At 48.2% G+C, this 14,518-nt stretch overlaps 1 protein-coding gene across 7 annotated transcripts in view; it reads left to right on the forward strand.

Moving 5' to 3' along the window:
• Positions 1 to 14,518, forward strand: part of raly (RALY heterogeneous nuclear ribonucleoprotein) — a 59,190-nt gene that overhangs the window by 18,649 nt on the left and 26,023 nt on the right. The window contains exon 1 of one of the 7 annotated variants that reach the window (XM_069179515.1): positions 10,345 to 10,417. The exons of the other annotated variants lie outside the window; for them this stretch is intronic. The gene's annotated coding sequence lies outside the window, so the exon portion shown is untranslated. Of the gene's footprint in view, positions 1 to 10,344; positions 10,418 to 14,518 lie in introns of those variants that run through there. 7 annotated transcript variants of the gene reach the window in all.

The raw sequence follows: 14,518 nt of genomic DNA on the forward strand, positions 1-14,518 counted from the left end.
TCTTCACCTGTGACATTCAAAACAGTAACAGCTGCTTAAAGGTTGGTTCAAGGCCTCTAACAGAAAAACAAACAGTCCTTGGATCTGGCGTTTGATTTCTGTTGTTAATTGACTAGACTTATTCTGCATGTGGTGTGCCATTTCATTCACAGCATTTCCTTTCTCAATGACAGATGATGTTGCTCGGGGGTCTGTATTGCTCTGGAATCCTTTTGTGTGCTTCACACAGTCTCCCAAGGGCATCCCGCTGTTGGAAGCGGGAGCAGGGCAGATATTTCTGGCTGTGCTGCTTTACCGAAGGCGAAGTGAGCAAGAGTCCGTCTGGATTGGGAATCAAAATGCAGACGTTCTGCCGCACAGAAGATGTGCTTGATGGCACACGGGGGTCCTCCCATCTGCTCCGGGGAGGGCTGGTCCTGTGATGGTCACCCTTCACAGCAGGCAGCTCCTAGGGGCAGTACACTTCTAAAAGCCAGATGCTGATTTCCCCGGCCACAGTAACAATAATTGAGATAAATGGTACTGTATGCCCGGTGCCTTATTTCCATTCAAAGCTCTGCACGAGCACAACTGGACATTTCTCTGGGAAAAAAAAACAACAACTTCCAAATACAAGGTTTTTGTTAAACGGATGTAGCAAGGGTGGGTATAGAGTAACTGGCCAAGAGAGATAAGTCATGGTGCAATTAAGTGCAAGATAGTGGGTTTAAATCCCAGGTGAGACTCTGCTTGAGCAACGTACCTCACTACCTGACAAATAAAATGATCAATAATTAGTAAGGATTTCCAAATAAAATCTCTTCATTTTTTTTTAATGCGGAGCAACTGTAAAATAGGATATACGTCCAAGCCTTTCCCATAGTAACCAGATACGGGCACAGTTTGTGTCCAGCGATTCTCTTCTGTTTTTCCTGGCTCTGGTGTGAGATGCAAACCTATCTCAGTGCTGTAATCACCGTGAAGTGCTTCTGAGATGCGCACGCTACAGCAGAACAGATAATCCTTGGCAACCGCAAGTCTTTCCTCGTCCAGGATCCTCAATGAAGGGGTAGCCTGTCCTTGGAATGGTGCAGCACTGGAGCCCATTCTAGAGCATTTGTTGCTTTTGTGATAGGGATGACAGCATGAGGTTTGGGAAAGCTGGTTTCCTTGTGACCCACAACTGAGTTCAGCCCTGGAGCTAAGGCTTGCATGGAGTCGTTCACACATGTCCACACTGGAAGCCCCGAGACGTGCCGTGTGGGATAAAGCTGCAAAGCATCCCCCCCCAAAAAAATGCAGTTTCCTTCGCTTCTTCTTTTGCAGCAGATGATCTTTATTTAAGTAAACAAGGGAATACAATAACCTTCTTTGGAGGCAAATCAGACTGCTGTCATGTTGATTCGCCTCTGGATGGGCTGTGTTCTGAAACTGACTCAAAACAAGCACAGTACCTAAACGTTTTTTGAGGTTATTTTATGGCCAATCTCCCGGTGGTTAGAAAAAATAAAATGGAAGAGGCTAGGAAGCCACTTTCCTCAGTGAAGCATATATTAGCGCTGATGACTGACAGAGTAACTTGGTTTTTATGACTGAGCTTGACAATTTGTGAACTTTCCTCTGCATAATTTAATTTTATTGCTTGGGGGAAGGAGGTGCAGTCTGTGGACGGGGGATTTCAGCGTTGAATTAAACAGTGAAGGATTTGTGAGGTACCTGCTGTTCTTGAGGCTTCGTCCTCTTCAATACAAGCTAGAAAAACTGTTGATCGACAGGTACACGGTTAAAGGGCCTGACTCTTGATAAATCAGGATACAATAAATTTGTAATGTGAAAACATACACTCATTTATTCTAATTTCTAGACACTGGGGGTGCACTCAGCCCTGGGCTGTGCTGCGTTGGCTATGCTTCAGGCTTGTGATCTCACACAGTGCCGATTTCGACCTGTGACGTTAAGGACCTTTTGACCGGTGCTGGAATGTCCCAGCAGCTTCTCCACACTTGTCCATGCTGTGAGAAGAAAGGATTTTCCTCTTACAACTATTCATCTTTTTTTTTTTTCCCCCAAAACTCAGACTTCTAAAAAAGTACCCAGTGTGTTTCATAACCAGCAGGTGATACTGTACTGAGGAAATGCCCTGGATTAGTTAAGGAGGGGGGTGTTTTCCAATTCATAGTTATTTCTTGCCACCTGTTAAGATGTGCAGCTTTCTGAGCTAAGCCGGAAACATTTTGCGTTATTCACAAAGACAGGTGGCTTTCTTCCCTCCGATTCCTGGTAATCGCAAGATGTATTTCCAAAGCCACTGGGGGCACGGCTCAGGAGCCATGAGAAAGGAGGGACTTGGACAGCACATTTATCTGAGGCAACTGAGATCCGAGCACATAAGAAATACCCTGCTATTAACGGAACCGAAAAAAACAACAACAGCAAAGTCTTATTTCATACAACTTCCATTACCTTGAGCATTGTAGCGGAAAAGCAGTCACCGTCTCACTGTTTCATTATAATGTGAAATGAATCACTCTATAAGTATCTGAAATGCCGTAATGTGTAGGCCCTTTCACTGTGTTCATTCATAATTCACTGTCAGATGTAAGGTATTGATTTTTTTTCTTTTTTTTTTTTCCCCACTGAGTAGCGTTTGCGTGGTAACACTGTGATCGCGGGGCGGTGCAGCTCCTGCAGAGGCCCTGCTCCGTCCACTGCCATGGGACTGGCTCTCCGTTCCAGCCTGCAGCCTCGTGCAGAGCCGCAGAGGTGCTCGCCAGCCTGCCCTGAGCAGGCATGCTTTAGTCTGACCTGCCTCCCGCTTCCCCTTTGATCCACCGGCAGAAGACCATTCCCACTTGATGCAGATGCACAGGTAGCAGAGTTTGACTTTGCCTTGAAGCAGTCGTGATCAACCAAATGGCTTATTGATCAGAACAGTTGAGCTCCGGTTTCAAATCACATTTTCCTTGACTCCAGCTGAGGCCCATTACCTTCTCATTCTTTTACTTTCATTTTGTTACCTTAACCTGTTCTGAAGTAAAACAGCACACTGGGGGGAGTTAATGATCTCAATTCCCGTTTAAAACACCTTCTTATAAATTCCCTCCTTCCCTTGCGGCAACTGGACGGGAAGAGAGAACTGCGTTTCGGCTGTTTATTTAGCTTAATCTCTTGTCCTTCACGCAAAGATTCAGCCACTGCTTTGCAGCGCTGCTTGACAATTAACAGCTGCATTCGGCCCTGAGAAACCCAGCAGGCTTGGTTGCCATCACGCGTCCTGCGACATCAATAAGCCACAGATTGAAAAGGAAGGCCTAGGAGTCACATTTTGTGCAAAGCAGAACATGATTAGCACAGACGAAAACGTGTAAAGAAAGCAAAGCTGCATCAAGTGCAATAAGGTAAGAAACAGTGCTCAGATAGCGTGAGGCTTGTTTAGAAAACGATGCAAGTACAGCCCTGGAAGCACAGAGGAGGAATGGCTTCTGGCTGTGGAGATGCTTGACACTGAATGACATCTGCCCTCTTGGGCCTGCCACAGCCTGGCCCTGTGGGAAACCTCGTGTTGATAAAAGAACAAGCTCACAGCAACCCCACAGAATCTCGTACGTCCTTGTCTGGAGGCTCAAGAAGTGCACAGCTCACACTTCAATGCAGGGGGCTGCATGTGAAGTCCATTAAAATAAAGTTGATTTCTGCCTTGTTCCTTGCTTTAGTGATTGGAGACATGGGAATGCATGGGAGAACTGGTCTGGACAGGCTGGTCAGAGACAGGCCCTTACTAGAGTTGTGTCCTGGTGGTCCGTGTCTCGCTGACCTCCCTAAACTGCAGGGCAGACAGGCTCACAAGTACTGGCGCCACGTTGCCCACCCAGGCTCAGTTAACTGAGCATAAGAGTGGATTGATACACTCTAAAAGGATTGACCTAGCAACCTTTTCCACGTGTTGCCATCCTAGAAAATCTGCAATCCAATTGTTCTGTACTGGCTTTCTGTTACTAATTCATCTGTAAAGACATAGCCACGTGTCTTTAGCGCAGCTTGAATTAATAAGTGTCTTCGATTGCGCTGTATCAATCAGTTCAGAGAAATGTTAATAGAAGAGAATTGCTTGATTTAAATATAAATTGCCTTTTTAATCTAGGCATGGTCCCTTTTGCTCACCAATGGTTAAAACTTGATTCCTGGGTTCAGCTTCTATAACCCTTTAATAGCAGTTCTTCACTGAACAATTATAACAGCTTCCATTCTCCCTATTAAATGCTGACTGTAGTCTTCAACAGAAGTATTGATATCGACAGTATCTATTATTTCTCAACCTTTTTTCTCTGTCCGCTACGTTACAGCATTAGTAAATTTTCATTTTTGCTGAAAATAAATTAAAACTTTTAAGTTTGACCTTAAAGAAAGATACTACAGGTGTTATACAGGAGGGAAGAGCTCTGTAGTAGTGTTGTATGTGCAGCAGGGAGTCTCTGTCCTATGAACTTGGGAGAAAAATGGAAAAATCAAGACGGAGCTGACCAATCCTGCGTCCAAAAGTTTGCTTTTGTATATCATGAGCTACTGCAAACAGGGCAGTCTCGCTTCAAATATTTGTTTTGCTGAAATGCAAATTAGGTGCTTTGTGTGATCCGCAAGCCCTGCACATAGATTTAAAAAAGAGCTAAGAGAGCCTGACACAGACGTGAGGCGGAAAAGCAAACATCGATCAGATGGCGTCTTGTTTGCCAAATAGAAATGCAGAAAAGACTTATATCGTGAAAGTGGCACTAAAGCATGGGCCCCATAAATTTCTTTAGTCTAGCTTCCTGGATTGCATTTAGAGTGTAGGACTTTCACATTTCCTTTCCTTTTTACAATCGCCATTTATTTTTCTCATTGAAAACCCACGCGGTTTGAAATCCCCCGTGGTGTGCTTTTCACTCATGGGTTTGGACAAGAATGAGGTTCAGGCAGGCTCCCCCCTCCTCCAAACCGCCCACCTTCAGGCCAGTCGTGTTTTAACACACGTGGGCTGCACCGGCCTGGCTGGAGGTCCAGTGCCTATCGCAGGAGAGGCTCTGTGCCACTGAGGGCCAGGGGAGCCCAGCCTGGCCAGTTCCAACCTTACTCTGGCCCCTGCTCGGCTGATTCGGCCCTGCCCCTCCTGGAGTCCCGGTTGCATTTGGCTTGTGACGGGACGCAGGCTCAGACCTGTTCGGGTGAGCGCCCTACTGATTGAGCCAAGGTGGGATCCCCCTGGACTCTCACATGTTCGTTTGTGGTAAAAGAAAAAAATCTATTTGTTGCCTGCAAGGATTCATTCTGTGCAGGAAGGTTACCTGTTGCACTGCGACACAAGGGACACTTAGGTATCAGCTTCCTGAACTCGCCGAAGGTGCAGTGTTCCAGGTGCAAACATTCCTAACCCTGAACCTCCAGATATTAGTACCAAAGACCGCGGGACAATGCAGACTTTGAGTTTCGTGCTCGTTCAGGCTGCTGAGACCAGAACTGCGTGTCCGAACCCTCCTTTCCAGCACGTTGTTTGAGAAAGGCAAGACAAATTATTTAATCCTGACTTTTGGGGGGGGGGGGAGTTTTGAAACTCCAGAAGCGGGAGTGCTACACTGAGCTCGGATGCAGAACGACACGTCGGGCATCACGTTTCGGAGGGAGAGGCTTCGGTGTTTAAGAAGGGGGACTTGACAGATTGGATCCAAACCAGGATGACAGCACACTGCAGCCAGCACTCTGGCACTGACCTTTAGAAGAGCACAGACTGTATGCAAGTGATCAGGAATATTCAGCAACAATTAGCGTCACATCAGTGCAGCAGGATGAAGCAAGTGCAGAGCCTCTGTGCCAATTACTGAAACAGAAATGTCAGGGCCTGGATCCCTGGTAGCGTTTTAGATGGCACTGTTAGATTGGAGGAGGAGGAGAAGAGAACTGAGGTATTTGGAGGCCAGCCACTGAGAAAGAAAGGGATGAGGCTCTTAAAAGTGTCGAAATTTTGCGTTTCAGAACCTACAGTTCACAGGAAGCAACAGGGATGATTTTTTCTGTTTTTCCAGCCATGTTGCAGGCTTGTTTCCTGGGTCCTGGCTCGGTGTTCTTATTTCTGCAGTTCTCGAATGGCTTTTCTTTCTCAGACGCTAATGAACCAGATTTTTTGTTTAGCTGACAAATCAGGAATGAACAGCTTGTCGTTTAATCAGGCAGTAAATCAGCCTGATTTTGAGGGAAACAAAAATGGAGATGAACAGGAAGACTAAAGTGTGTTTAGTCAAGATGAAGAGGAGGGGGAACGTGAAGATAATAAATTTTATGTTTCTTTTAACCTGAACACATCTCAGCCAATCTGCTCATTAGCACATAAGAAAGGTTACAAATGACAGGAGGACATTTTGGTCAGCTGGCTTGCTTGATTGCTAGTAGCTCATTAATCCAAGGAATTCATCCAGCTCCTCCTTGAAAGTAGCCAAGATATCAGCTTCAACGATAAGACTGCGTAGGTTGTTCCAACCTCCCACAAGCCTTTATGTAAAATAGAGCCTCCTGTTGTCCCATGTGCCCTTCAAGGCTTTCACAGAACTGCCACAGCAAGCCCAGTTGTAGCCTGCCATTCCAGGCATAGTGACAGTGTGGAAACCAACACTGCTGCAAGGTCACTCCGCTGTCTGGAGTTACCCCTCCGCCCGCCGTGTTGGAGACTGCGTGACGCAAGGGGCGGGGATACTGACAAGGGCTTCTGCCGCCAGTGGAGGAGGTCAGCTTTCAGAAGGTCGAAGAATGTGGAAACTGGGAAACTGGAGATGCCCTGTCAAAGACAGCCTCTCCTGGAGGAAGGGCCGAGTCGTTCCTTTACAAGCTCTGTTCACCGACTGCGTTACTGTATAGGATAAACGTTCAGAGAGGGTGCACTTCCTCACTAACCCAGTTTCACAGTGTCCCCCTGGTCTGCCATGGCCATACCCTGCTTATGTTTTGCATATGTTGCTGTGTCCTGGGGTTTGTATGAAGCTTCACTGTACTTTCCTGTGCTCTGAGTTTGCCACAGTTGCATCCTGCTTTGCTATACTTTATTCCTCTTTGACCACAGTGTACCATTGTAAGCAGTTCTAAGAGAAGTTTCTCTCAGCTCTCACCTGTACCTTAATTTTGAAGTCTGTAAGAGGTTGGGCCAGGCTCTCTACCAGCTTGTGTCTTCAGCAGCTGTCTTCCTGTGGCCTGTCAACCTGCAGACAGGATCAGAGTGGGCAATTTTAAACTGACACTGATCTGCCCAGGGCTAGGCTGAGTGACAGAGTGTCTCTGCAAGCTTCTGAAATTTAAACATTGTGGGTATCATGATGGCTGGGTGGTGTACAAATTGTACTGTGCCATACTGGTCTTCAGTATGTTGTATTTGCTCCTCAAGCAATAGAACAACGGCAAGATTTCTGTGGTACAGCTGTACTCTTGTGGTGTACTACAGTATTCTTCAGCTTCTACCGCTGCTACCACTACCACTATTACTTCTACTAAAAGTGCTACTGCTGCTTCTTATAATTCTAATTAATATAAATTAAAGTTAACATGCAGTGTTACAGGCAGAGGGAGATAGCCTTTTACTGAGGCCTCTTCGTTATTGGTGTTCATTTTTAATCACGTGTTGTGTCTTAGAGTCATCCAGATGCTTGATCTTGGTCAACAGAATGGAGTTGTATGTAGTAGATGACAAACACAAGTACAGTTATTGATAAGGATAGAGCCACTATCGGTCAGCTTTGTACCTTTGCCCAGTCCTTGGCTAAGTGCTGGCTCTAACCCTGAAACTCTGAAACATACCAAGAGCCCTATACCTGCATCTACTGGTAGATCTAGATCAAGAGTTTCAGTGCTCTGTTTGTTTCTTTCTACACAGCTGTAGGTCTTTTATCTTGAAATCAATGCCTTTTTAAAAGTTCAAACCATTACAGTATACAGCACAACACTAAAACTTTCTTTGCAGTCTATGTCGATATCTTATCTGTGTATACATGGTCTGGGTCAGGACAGCCTAAGTTGCTGCCCTTGCACTGTGCTCTAGTGTTTCAATACAACCAGTGCCTTAATTGTTACATTGATCCCGCTAATTATCAATTAAATAATTAAGGAGCAGTGGAGTGGATGGAATGGGACCACAGGCTGAGTACCCGTGTATGTTTCTGCCTGGAATGCTGTGCAAAGTGAAAAGGGGAGATGATTGTGTGCTCTTGCTATCGATATCGGTGAGCAGAGGAAGAGGGGAAGCTGACGAGACTAGGAGGTGCTGTGGCACAGAACGGCCGCAGTCCTGGGCACTGGACCCTCCTGATACAGGCAGGCATGGCACACAGGGCAATCAAGCAGAGCGATGCAGTGCACTTAACAAAACAGCTGCTGGGTTGAACATAGAGAACTGATGACCTGCTCTGCGGGTGAGGTGCTGCTCAAACCTTTGAAGAGGCACAAATGTTTGTGCTTTAGCCTGAGCCTTTGTCCTGTTACCCCTTTAATTAACCTTGAGTGGTTTTGGAAACGCTTTCAGCACAGGTTTGTTTATATTGTTAGAATGGTCTGTTGTGCGGGAGCGATCGGCAGCATACCGGAGCAGGTTGCTACTTCTTCCAAAATGTGAATCACTCTGCTGACAGTCACATCCAGTGTTTATGTTGGACTGCATTTTAATTGGGTCATTACTCCATTAAGAAATGGGTTGTTAAGTGCCATTTTTCATTTGGTAATGTTTCTACATGCCCAGCTAGAGCAGTGAACTCACTGGAGGGCTTCTTTATCCCTTCAACATCTCATGAGTATGGGTAGCTCACTGCATTTGGATCAGGATGGGTTAGCGTGGGTAGTAATTAATGTAATGCAAATACAGATCAGCCACTAAAGGGCATCTGCTGAACAGGGCAGTGTGTAAATCAGTTGATGAGTTTTGTGAGTATATTAGGGAGCAGATTCCATGTTGGAGTGCAGTAATCTACGTACTGTATGTGATCTTGTGTGCTATAGGGGTTTAACGGGCTGAGCAGATTGCTCGCCTGTTGAGTGCTGACCTTTACTGTCAGCTGTGTGCAGTAAAACTCAGTGTTGCTCCACTGCCAGGACATTATAGAACTGCAGCCAGCTTGCAAATCCCAGAGGCACAGCAGGCTGCACTACCAAATTAGGGAGGTGAAGGGGTGGAGCTAGCAACACTGGCAACAGGTGGAGTTCATGTGTCCGAAACAGAAGGGCCTCATAGATGAGCGAGTGTCTGTGCAACACACTTCTGCATCCAGTGCATTGGGTCTTCAGATTTTGTTTTTAAAATGTGCAAGTATTTATGAAATAAAAGGTAATGTGTGCTAAGAAGTAGTAGGTATGAGAACTTTTTTTTCACCATGGTTTTACAATGTTTATACCATGCCTCTCCGATGTCCAGCATTCTTTAGTATACCTTACCTCTGTGTGCTTTGCTAGTCTTTCACCGTGATTTAGCAGTGCTGCAGCATCAGAGCGCGTCTCCTGTTTTGCTGCAGATGTCCGGTGAACACCGGCCTGGGCAGACGAAGAGGGCCACCCTGCAGTGTGAAGTCCATTGCACCACTGCTCTGGGGCACGATCGGAGCACTGCAGCATGCAGGAATCCTGGGAGGGCTGAGGGAGTTCAGCATTGTAAACCTCTCAGGTGCAACCAGGCGGAATTCCTGTGGGTGCGCTTTAGATGCAGACGAGTTACCTAGGGGCGGTTTGCATGGGGTGTGCAAATACAAGAGCTGCAGTGCTCTTTTTAACGTCTGCAGGAAGAATCAGCTCTCCTCTGCTCACTGCGCTCATTGCAAGAAACAGAGACGGCTCTTACACATGAAACAGGGATAAAAACATAGCACTGTAGATGTACACTTCTGGGTCCTGCGGGAGTTAACAGCAGTGAAGAGGATGCAGTTTAGGCACAGGGCGTGTAACTAGATGCTTGATAGGAATTCTGATGCCGGCAAAACTAAAACTACAAACCATTTCAATCACATCAAATGCTGTCATTGCAAATGACGATAGAACTTATTCACATGCTCAATAGTTGTTCAGAGCTCTTTAAGTCAAAAAAACATTAACAGTGTTAAAGTGTCCAGGGACTTTCAGAGAGCTGAAGCTGAGCTGGTCCTGTCTCAGTGCGGCTTTGCTCCATCGATGTGGTTCTTCAGCATGCAGGTGCTGGTTCAGTGAGCCAGTGTGCTGGTTTTTTTGAGGGCATCTTTCCTCTTCTTCCTCATGTCATAAAAGGACGTAGCGGCAGAACATCAGAAGGACAGATTGTGAGGCAGGCTGTCTGGAACCGGAGGTCAGTGTGGTCAGAACCCTAGGCAGCACGGATATTCCAGGCCGGATCGTCTCGAGACGGAAGGCCTCCCCAGCAGCACCAAGCGCCTCCCTGTAACACATAGCAGTAGTCGACTTCCTGAGGAAGGTCAGTCGTCCAGCCTGGCTGCGCTTTTGTAATCAAGAGCGCCTCTACTTAACTAATCCCTTAAGGGCTGGGAGGGTGTTGGCAGATAAATGGCCTGATCCACTTCTTAAAGTCTGGATTCATTTGAGTTGAGCCCTGATGACGGAGCAGTGCAGCTCCTGTGGATGTCAGGAGAGGCAGGCGAGGGAGGTGGCAGGGGTGAGCCCTCATCCGGTGTGGAAGCACTGTAACTGGCAGAGATCTGGGGAGACTCATCGGGCGTTGGGCAGTGCGCCCCTGAGAAGTAGCACCTAGTAGCCGTTTGGCAGCTGTGAGAGCTGGGAGGAAAGATTTTCAGATTCCTGCAGCAGCTCTCAGCAAGAGGTGGCGACAGACTGGACAAAGTCATCAGCATGAGATTGTTTCTGTCCTCTGTCTTGTATTTATGATTGCAGGAAATAGGATGCTGATTCTTACTTATATATACAGTATAAATGACAGTTATTATCATACAGCTATTGTTTACTATTCTTGTGAATTGACTTGCTTTGTTCCCATAATGCTCTTTACTCTCTGCCTAAGATTCTTGTTATTTGTCTAAACAAATAATTGGGCCTTCAAGAACTGCAAAACGTAACCACCCAACAAGAAGCCACATGTTATGGTGTTGAGTGCCCCTAAGAATTAATTAAGAAAGCTTCATTTTAATTAGGTAATGTTATTGGTACTCTTGGTCTTTTTTCTTAGACCTGCAAGGACTGTGCCCACAGAGGCCTGGCACGTCGCAAAGTGGAGACAGTCTTTAGGAGCAGGAGTGTGTTTCCTGGGCCTGTAGCGTGAATAACAAGCATGTTTTCCTCTGTTCTCTGGAGAGGTTTTATCAGAGAGTCACAGCAAGCCAATTTACATGCTATTTTAAGACCGGGGCTTCTAAAACGCATCTACCCTTGAACGTCCGCAGTAAAACCAGCCCAGTTGGCCGCAGGCGTGTGCAGTATGTCTAGGCGTACGGTTTGGCGTCACACGGGGTTCCTTCTCTCTGCGTGAGCTCGTGTGGTCTTGCAGGGAAATGCGGTGCCGCCACAGCCCTTCCTCTACCACAGCGGCAGTGAAGAGCTGGAGCTCAGGACCCGCTGATGGTAGCCGAGCTCCGGCCCTTCTCCGCCATCGCCCTCCCTCCCCACCCCCCCCACCCCCGCCGCGTTCCAGCACACCAGAGCGCTGCAGCCGCTGCAGGGGGGGGCACGCTCACTCCCACTTCCCTTCGCTTCCACGGCTCCTGAAGGGAGAGGGACTCCCGCTGGTGGAGGATAACTACCGGCCGCGCGGACGGGCCCAGGTGACAGCGGGGTGGCAGTCGCGCCCTCCTGGGCCCGCCTGTAGAGCAGCTCCGCTGCTGACACCGCCGTCGCCGAGGGCGATCGCGTGCGCCGGTGCGCAGGGTTCCCCGCAGAGAGCGGCGCTCAGTTCTCCACGCCTTGCCTGCCCAGACCACGCGAGAAGAGTGGCGAATGTAATGAGCGCACATGAGAAAGCAAGCAGAGGACTGGAGTTTGCTCGTGTGCTACAGTCTCCGGGTTCCAGTTGAAGACTAGAGCTGGTATTACAGGAAGTGTTGGTACATTAGAGTGATTAACATTGGATGGCTCTGGGAGAAACAAACGACTTATTCCAGCGGTGTCTGTGTGGAGGAGCCGGCATTTTGACTCGCAGAGTGCTTCGGATGTTCTCCTTCTGTGCAGTGGATTTTGATTTAGGCGTTCTTCCCATTTAAATAAATCGGAGCGTTGCCGGGCTGCGGCCTCTCCGGTGCGGTTCTGTCCGGCCCGGCCTGCTGCTGCCTCCCCCGGACGCGCTGCCGCATCGGGTCGGGCTCGGACCGGCCTGGACGTGCGGACTTCCCAGCGCGCACCCAGTATCAAGCGAATTGACCTCAAACCGCAGTCTAATCTCTCCGGTTGATTATTCTGGCTGCGTTTTAATAGATTAATCCTTCTATCTCCGGGTAGTTACACAGTAATCTCGTCGCATGATGTTAATAGCTTGTATTAGCATAACAATGATGGCTCCTGACAGTCCCGTACTGTGCTTGGAGAGGACGGATGGATCCAACCCTTCCCTTTACGCACTAGTAAGCATCTCGGCTGCTTGTTTAAGGCTGAAGTGCTTCTTCCCAGCAGCAGTTTCTAAAAGGAGCAGCAATAACATCGTGATCTTGCAGGAGGCAGGCAGAGCGCGGGGGAGGGGGGGGGGGCATGAGGGGTCCTACCAGGTGACTTCCACTCTCCGCTCGAGCGAGCTGCTTTTTCAACCTCGGTCCTCGAACCCGAGCTTGTGCAGCAGGGACAGAATAGGTAGCTTCAAAGCCAACCACCAGTCAAAGGTAGCGGGTGGCAGGAGTCCATGGTATTGGGTATTGGGAGCTGGGTGAGAGCAAACTATAAATGTTGTTGAGGGGTTTAAATTAGGAGTGAAAGGTAGGAGTGGAATTATCTGGACCTGTAGAAAAGGCAGCAGTGCAGGTAGGACGATAGCTGCCATAGTCTGTCCTGTTCATGCTCTGTGTGTACAGCAGACCGGCGGTGCTCATTTAGGCCTAGACTCGCGCCAGACATTACTATGGTACGAGTGGTAAAGCACAATGCCCAGTGTCAGAAACCACCAAACAACAGTGCTAGCATCTTTCAAGCATGGAAGACGACAAACACATTACACCCCGGTGAGCTTCGATCTGAACCGGTTCTTGGGGAGCCTGATAAGGGACAGTGCCGAAAACCGCATCATGATAGCTCTGTCCTCAGGTCTTGCACAGGAGGGATTCAGCACAGAGGCAGGCCGGCCAGAAGGCCCTTTTCACGGTGAGACGAGGAGGATTCCATCCAGAATGTTTCGCTCAGTCGGGCTCTTCTGCGCATGTTCAGCGATCAGAGAAAGGGGGCGCATTCAGGAGAGCGGAGCTCTGGCAGGCTGAGGCTTCAAACTGGGGCTCCTGACCCAGAAACCCACTGGGACCCACGAGGGTTTCCTGCAGGGAGCTGCGGGGCGAGGCGCTCGGTGTGGGGGCGGCGTCCCTGGTCCAGCGCTTGTCACTGGGGTGCTGTGTGTGTTGCTAACGAGGACCAGGAGCCAGACTGCGACAGGGGTGCCGGCAGCTGTTGGCGAGATTGGCCAGGTTTTAATAGAACAGTTTATTGCAGCATCTTGAATTGTTTTAATGTTTGACATTGGTCCACAGGGGGCTTTTCTGAATATTTGCATACTATAATGATTTCTGCATGTTTTGACTGTGAACATTAGTATTTGTTATTTACAATGGTAAAGAGTATATTCAACTTTACCTTGCTTTTACCGTGGTGTGGCAGTACCTGCCACTGCTGCTCGGTTACCTGGCTCAGGTGTTTGTAGAGGACTGTACAGGGTCTCATGGTTCTGGAGGCTGCAGGCAATCCTGTTGTCTCTCGGGTGGGATTTTTATCTGTCAAAAAATCACAGCGTTGTGTGTGCTTCACGAGCCTGATGTTTCCGGGCTCTGGCGTCTGCTCATAATCTATTGCACTGAACCCAGTCCAGCACAGGGCTGCTGTCTGGGAGACGCAGGTCCGATAATTACCACCCTCCAGAGACTTTGATTTTCCTAGGAGTTAGAAGAGAAGACAGACCTCTCCTTTGTTTCTCCCCATCGCCTTTATCTCTCTCTTTCCCATCACCCAGGCTAACCCGCTCTGTCTGCTTTAATTAGGAATTAATCCCTTTCATGTAGCAGGCGAACGATCATCAGTTGTCTTGCAGCTCTGCGGGGCCTGATGAATGGATCTCTGTGCTCGTGTGATCATCATTTAACACGTCCCCGTATCAGAGATTCCTGCATGGTTCAAACCAAGGGGGACGCGGAGCTGCTCCAGCTACAGGCAGCAAGACAGGGAAAGAGCAGTGCTTGATGTTTTCGGCTCAGTGCAGGCAGCCTTGAAAAGGTGGTTCAGTCTGCACTAACAAGTAGCTGGGGACTGAAGAGCCGCTGACCCAGAAGGGGGACGATGCAGTATTAATCAGACTCTTCGTTTCTCTTTTTCAGGTTTGTGGGGAGATAATAGCAGGAATCAAATCGGAGCCACTTTGTTTTGT

This window comes from Lepisosteus oculatus, chromosome 16 (assembly GCF_040954835.1).
Source record: "Lepisosteus oculatus isolate fLepOcu1 chromosome 16, fLepOcu1.hap2, whole genome shotgun sequence".
In the NCBI taxonomy this organism is placed as follows: domain Eukaryota; kingdom Metazoa; phylum Chordata; class Actinopteri; order Semionotiformes; family Lepisosteidae; genus Lepisosteus; species Lepisosteus oculatus.